The sequence below is a fragment of the Oryza sativa genome, chromosome 3 (assembly GCF_034140825.1).
Source record: "Oryza sativa Japonica Group chromosome 3, ASM3414082v1".
In the NCBI taxonomy this organism is placed as follows: domain Eukaryota; kingdom Viridiplantae; phylum Streptophyta; class Magnoliopsida; order Poales; family Poaceae; genus Oryza; species Oryza sativa.
In genome coordinates, this window is record NC_089037.1 from 15,000,310 (window position 1) to 15,007,755 (window position 7,446).

The following is a 7,446-nucleotide window of genomic DNA, read 5'->3' on the forward strand; positions in this document are numbered from 1 at the left end:
CAAAACATCACATCAATTGAATCTTGAAGACGAATCTTTTGAGTCTAATTAGTCCATAATTAGCCATAAGTACTACAGTAACCCATATATACTAATGACGGATTAATTAGGCTTAATAAATTTGTCTCGCGGTTTCTAGGCAAGTTATGAAATTAGTTTTTTCATTCGTATCTAAAATTCCCTTTCGACATACGATCAAACGTCTGATGTGACACTCAAAATTTTTTTTTTCACGAACTAAACTGGACCTTATTGTCGTTAATTATGTTCCAGGAGTTAGGATCCATTTGGGACAGTGTCTATGGGCAGAATGTTTGAGACTCCGATCGAGCTATACATATGCTGTTTCTTCTTTGCAGAATCAGAATGTGTTATGGGTGTGTGCAAAATACGCATATGCTACAGATGCTACGTACACCTAAGCTGACACTACTTAAAAAAAACATTTTTCCCAATGTAGGGGTCTTTTTTCGTAGGCGGATATGAGCCTGAGAGTCAAATGACCGCCTACAAAAATATAAATCGGGGTGAAGTTTGTTGTCTGCCTACGAAAATCTATTTTCGTAAGCGGACTATTTAAGCGGCGCCTGTGAAAATCATTTTCGCAGGCGGACCACCTAAGCCGCGCCTAAAATGTGGTCCGCCTGCAAAAATGTTACCTATCAAAAAAAACTTCAGTCCTTATTTACTACTCCAACCCATCCCTACCACTCATTTCTATCTTCTCAACTCTCTCACTCTCTCCACCACCGGCTTCTCAGCTCCCCCATCCCATCCCCTCCCTCCCTCCCTCCACCGGCGGTGGAGCGCGCGGCAGCGGCTCCCCGGCCTCCCCTCCCAGATCCGGCCGGAGGGAGGCCGGGAGAGGGCGGCAGCGGCGGCGGCGAGGTGATGTTTTTTGTTTTTTTATTGGATTTTCGCAGGCGGGCAAAGCGGGCCATTTGCCCGCTTGTGAAAATGGATGATTTTCACCGTCGTCCGTATGCAGGCGGTCCTCTCCCCCGCATGCAAAAATTGCTTTTGGCCGCTTGCAAAAATGCTTTTCCTAGTAGTGTGATATAATGTTAGCTAGGCTAGGCAAGTAGTGTACTCCTTCCATAAAAAAACCCATCTAGTACTGAGAGATCCATATTCGTTGTATTAGAATGTGTTACATCATAGTAATAGATTGGTATTTTTTGGGACAGAGGATGTATATGTCCAGGTTTGGTTATCGAGTAGAAGGACACGAAGACACTACCCCTGGTACGGAGTATATATTGATTGATAATTGATTCGTGTCGTCCCATGCAGACGCATGTGGCGGCTCACGTGATCGATCGGCTCGACCGATCGAGCTAGCTCCAAACAAATCGTGGATGGATGGAGCGGTTGCAAGGTGGAAGACCACGCCAACGCATGCACTCATCTCTCTCTCTCTCTCTCTCTGTTGCGTTGCATATATACGTCGTGATGGAGCCAGATCAATATCGATCATGGACTATATATTTGCGTGTGTGCGCAATCTTTGATTTTCTGCCGTGCAGGGAATCTTCCTATCTACATGCTGACCGGGCTTGATTGATACTGATATCGATCCATCGATCGTCGATGTGTGGGTTTCATTGTATCGATCTACTTTCTTGGTTTAAAAATTAGGTTCTGAAATGATGATATGCTTGGAAAAGTTCGGGTGAATCTTGATTTAATTAGTTTTGATTAGATAAAATAATGTGGAATTCGGAATCAAAAATTTATACTATTGTCTCTCATGGGGAGCCCAGGAATAGTGGAAGGGGAAATTAACTTGTAAATACTTAATGTAGCAAGTTCTAGAAATAAATAAACAGTGCGTTTAGTTCCTGAAAAAGTTAGAAGTTTGAAAAAAGTTGGGAGTTTAAAAAAAAAGTTGAAAGTTTATATGTGTATGAAAATTTTTGATGTGATATGATATGATGGAGAGTTAGGAATAGAGGGGAAACTAAATACGGCCAAAGTAGAGTATTTGTTTGAATCAAATGGTCAAAACGAATCTACGTCAATCGAATATGACGGTGGTAGAATATGAATAATTTAGATTCGTTTTCTATCATTAGAAGCATTCACACGGACACACGTATTAGCAGTTTGTTTTGGAAACAGGTCTAACAAATTGATTTTAAATTATAAGTAAGATGTTTCCAAAAATAAGCTGATAGAACGAAGATGGTATGTGCCCTCAAATATCATAATTTGTTTAGCATGAAGTATGTACAATTCAATGTGGGTCTTGTTTTTTCATTTACAATGGATATAATGCTTAAAATGGATTTAAATTCATTTTAAAATGGATTTAAAATGAAGACGCAACGATTGAGAAATGTTCATGCGGGAAAAAAAAACTATCAGGATTCGTTGGGGAGTTATAGGTGCTAGCTCGTAGGTGCAAGGATCAAATGATATGTAAAGGAGAAAAGAAGGAAAGGATTGGTGGCTAGTGTCGTGCAAGAGGCAACATTTACATGATGAGTTCTAAGAGAGGAAAAGAAAAGAAAACCAATACTCTTAATTACTCCATCCGTCCCATAATATAAGGGATTTTAAGTTTTGGCTTGCACCGTTTGACCACTCATCTTATTAAAAAAAATTTGTGCAAATAAAAAAAACGAAAAGTTATGCTTAAAGTACTTTGGATAATAAAGTAAGTCACAAGAAAAATAAATAATAATTCCAAATTTTTTTTGAATAAAATGAGTGATCTAATAGTGCAAGAAAAACTCAAAATCACTTATATTATGGGATGGAGGGAGTAAAGCACGACGAGCAAAATAAAGCCATTACGATGTATTGGGACAAGTGCACTTAAAGATAATGTTGTGTTTGTGTTAACCTCTAATTTTTAAGATAATGAATATAATCTAGCTTTTGCTTCAATAGAAACTGCATCCCCTTATTATAACTTAAAGTTTTTTTCCGGCTCAAAACCAAATATTAAATATTAAAGTATTATCTCACAAAGGAAGACCAGAGGAAGAAATTAATACCCACCAACAATAAGAAGAGATATACTCCGTAACTTATTCGAACAGTAATTCTGTTGATAAATCTCTATCTAAAGTTGATGAATTATATAAAAAAAATCTAAAGTTGATGAATATTTATACAACCGTTGCTTCTAAGCTTCGGTATAACCGTTAACCTCTAATTAGGCAAGTACTGTACTTAAGGATAATTGTTAACCTTTAATTAACGAGTAAATGACATGGATAATATTAGAGAGACAACTTGTTGCAATACAAAACCTGTTCTCAAAAGCCAAGGGAGGACTTGAGCAACCAAGATGCAGTAATACACTATTTTAGAAAAAGAAAACACAAAGTAACACTAGTAATAATGGGGTATTTGGACTTTAGACAAGAGATGACAACCTACAATCACTTTGAGGTTTTGATTTGTCCACATGACCCACTATCTTGTTTTCTCAAGGTTGAGAAGAAGTACTAGCTAGCTACCTCTCTTCTCCAGCTCCCTGATTACACCACCCAGTGTCCAATAAACTAATGCTCTAATTGTCCATTAAATTAATCACGATTGGTGATAGGGATGTGATGGATTCTAGAGGAACAGCTTATAAATAATTAACTACTTACTCCGTACCAATTAGTCAAAGAGGGTGATGGGTTTGTTGTTGGTGATCGTGGAGCTGGTCTTCCCGTGGGCCAGCCACATGACTAACTATAGGCAACTTAGGCGTGCTTGCTACGCGTACATGTCGGAATCATATGCAGATGCAGCAGCATTTGCATTTATATATACAAAAAATCCTACTATCAAATTACTCGAATTATGGACATGACTATAATTAAATATAATTAGAGTAAGCTAGACCATTGATCTAAGATATATAATTTCTCGAATTATGCAGCTTTTCTTGAGCACGTCGTCTTAAATCAGCTTGATCCGGATAATATTATCAGATGATAATGATGATCGATGATAATGACGACCAGATTAATTTGACTTAAGAAATACGCCGGATGGAGTTATTGACACGGTAATTAAGAGTTTATAATTAATTGTATTTGCAATGACATGACACGTAAGAGTTCATTTAGAAGTATCTATTTGACAGCGCTGACACTCGATCATTTGCCTGTGTCACTTTACATATAAAGATGGCACATTGAATCTAGGCTAAAAGGTTCAGACCATTCAAGTCTTGTGTTCAAATTGTCCATTTCACATTTATGTGCCTCTTGTACTTAGGTACACCGTCAATCCTTAAAGTTAGTACGTAGTATCACTTAAATCCATGATCTATAAAATTAACATTTAGGTTAATGATCTTGTTTAAGTGTATCATATCATTGCGATCCAAAACGCGTCTGACCGGGTTGATCTACCTACATGGCTGTCTAGTGTGGCCGCATTTTTACAATTAGCCCCCTCCGCGCTTGATCCACCCACTTCTCCCCTAAATATCCCACCTAACCATGGTCACTGCTTCCACTCTCACTCGAAACCACTCCCTCACTCGCACAGTGGTGATGACTCTGAGGGCGGCGATCGTGGCCGTGGGCGTTGACGATCATGCCCAGTACCATAAACTACATCTAGAAACATCCTTCTAGACACATGAATCAATGGCAACCAATGCCCAATTCATAATAGGAAGGCACAAAAAGATCAAATCATATTTACCTTCTGGTCAGGACACGTGAAGAAAATGCAACCCCCATTAGCATGTGTTGTTGTAGTGGGCTCCACGATGCTCTTCTTGTGGCAGAAAGGGCACTAGATCAATGGAAGATCGTGCCTTTTCATCTGGGCACTTGAAGAAGATCTATTGTTTCGAGTAGCCATAGGCTCCCCTATATATCAGTGTACTTCACGAATCAGCCTAGCCGTTGCCTTCCTCATTAGCATCGCCCTACCCACCTTCCTCGCCATCTCCGTCCTACCCGTGTCTCCACCTCTGCCCCTGTTACTATCGTCACAACCCTACATATCGTAGTGAGAAGAGGGGAACAAAATGGGTGAAGTGGGTGGATCAAGCACGAAGGGGGCTAATTGCAAGATGTAGTCATGCTGGATAGCCACGTAGGCAGGTCAACCTGATCAGACGTGCTTTGGACCACAATAATTCACTTAAATAAGATCATGGACCTTGATGTCAATTTTAGAGTTGTAAGATCGTGGATCTAAGTGACACCATGCTCTAACTTTAAGGGTTGGCTTTGTACTTTACTCTATATTTTTATTGATACAAGTATTAAACCAACAAATTATTCAAAGAAAAAACTTAAACACCTTGATTTTTACAATCTATTACTCCTAAAAATGTAAGGCTTATTTGGAGGATAATTTAAATTCTGTGTTTTGGAACACAGGTGTTATGGGTTTGCTCATTTCGTTGAAACAAAAACCTACCAAAGTTTTTTTGGTAATAAGATGAGGATTGGTGGCATTTTGTTTCTGAAAATTTTGGTAGAAATTTTGAGTGTAAAAGGTCCCGAATTACTAAAATTTTGTAGGGTAGGGTTAGTAAGATATGTCGAGCCTATTTGGAAGAATTTCATGAGAACTTTGGACGAAATGAATTGTTCTGAAAATCCTGTAAAAGTTTCTGTGTTCCGAAGTTTGTTGTCTTTTCCACATATATGTTCATATATATAGAGGGAGATCCCGTTTGTCAGCTTGATATATATTCCTCATCATCATTTGTCTCCCTTGTAAATTGGGTTAATTTATTTCTTCTGGATCTTAACGTGGAGTAAATTAATAGGGCCAATTTTCGTTTTCCATGTAGTAATTGAGTGCTACTAATAACTTGTTGATCGGGAATTAGCTGGACTAGTTAGTGGTTAATAAACAATATGGTACGATTACTCATCAGTTGACTTGTGGTTGTGGACAATTAATCTCTTCTTCATGAGAAGTATGGGGACAAGATTAATAGGCGACAATGACGCCGATAACAGTGGAGTTAACTTTGCCAACTTGGGCATCATCGAACAGTCTATTTTCAACATGCAAACTGGCAAGATTCTATGACACCATAGCCATTAGGAAATGCTGCTACTGTACGTAACACAAACACACTCCCTTTGTTTTTAATACGTCGTTCATTTTTATACATGTTTAATAATCCATATTATTAAAAAAATATAAAATTATTATTTATTTATTGTGATCCGTTTTATTATTAAATACACTTTAAGCATCTTATAATTTTTATATTTACACAAAACTTTTGAATAAAATAGTAAAACATACATTTAAAAGTTAACAACTTCGCACATTATAACTTTTCTTTGGATGCATGCCCACACATGTTTGCTGATTGTTCACTTCATGCTTAGGCTCCAGCTGGATGTCCTTCCCAATTCAACGTTGTGGAAAACGTACTGATGCCCATGAACATGCATAACAAGTCCTACCCGTGTTTTTCTTTCTCTGCATTTATTTTAAAAATAAACAAAAGAATATATGTATACAACATTATATTCTAGATAGGATCTACTTTAATAGTAATTAAATTCACATGGATAAAGACATAAAAGGCTTTACAGTCTCCCATATCAACTTTAACTAACATTTGATCAACGTCAAACGGTATATATATATTCACGCTCAAATGATGTAGGAATTGAAAGACTCAACATCATATATGCAAGTAGCACATACCATGCATCATCCTCGTTGAGGAATGTCTTGCATGGTTGTTGGGGTAAGCAAAACCTCAATTAAGTATATGGTTTTACAATAATATGATGGTGATGATATATAAAATCCATGATGGATTGGGTTTGTGATGAGGCCAAGCTAGGAGGGTCCCATGCAGGGGATCATCCAGCCTGCCTTTTTTTAAAAAAAGAAAATAACTTTATTTTGACTCTCACAAGCATTAGCTATAGAGAGCACCAAATCCAATCATGCAAGCAAAACAAAAGGCGCAGAGAGACGAACTTGTTGTCGTTGAGAGGAAACCGGTGGCAGTAGAGTTGTAGTGTAAAAATTAAGGCATAAAATTTAAAGGAGCTAAAGTGGAATACAAACTGTCTAAAGCCAAAAAGGACAAGACTTACACAAACTCTACCCCCAATACACGCCCTTTCCATCTCATCCTCACGTATTCCCCAGAGTGCTAAATAAACAGGGTTGAAAATTCCAAAAAAAAAAGAAATCAGAGAGTAGGATGGAATTATTACCCTAAAAAAGTATATTTTGAAAATATACTTTGATGCAATACTGGAAGAAATATTTTTATGAAATAGGTTTTTAATTTAAAATAGTATTGTCATCTATCAACATATCAAAAGGGAGACTTGCTTTAGTGCCTGAAAATAAATTCATCACCGATCATCTGTTGTGAACGTCTATCGTACTTTAAAATTTTAATAGGTATAAAATGTATTTAATTAAAAATGGAATTCTCATGTCAGGAATATACTTACATTTAAGTGGATGTTGTTATGTTATATAAGT

The 7,446-nt window shown here is 37.4% G+C and overlaps 1 long non-coding RNA gene across 1 annotated transcript; it reads left to right on the forward strand.

Moving 5' to 3' along the window:
• Nucleotides 1-738: 738 nt before the first annotated feature.
• On the forward strand, nucleotides 739-1,666 carry LOC136355881 (uncharacterized). Its single transcript, XR_010740421.1, has 2 exons — nucleotides 739-888; nucleotides 1,294-1,666. It is a non-coding gene; the product is annotated as an uncharacterized lncRNA (long non-coding RNA).
• The last annotated feature ends 5,780 nt before the right edge of the window (nucleotides 1,667-7,446 follow it).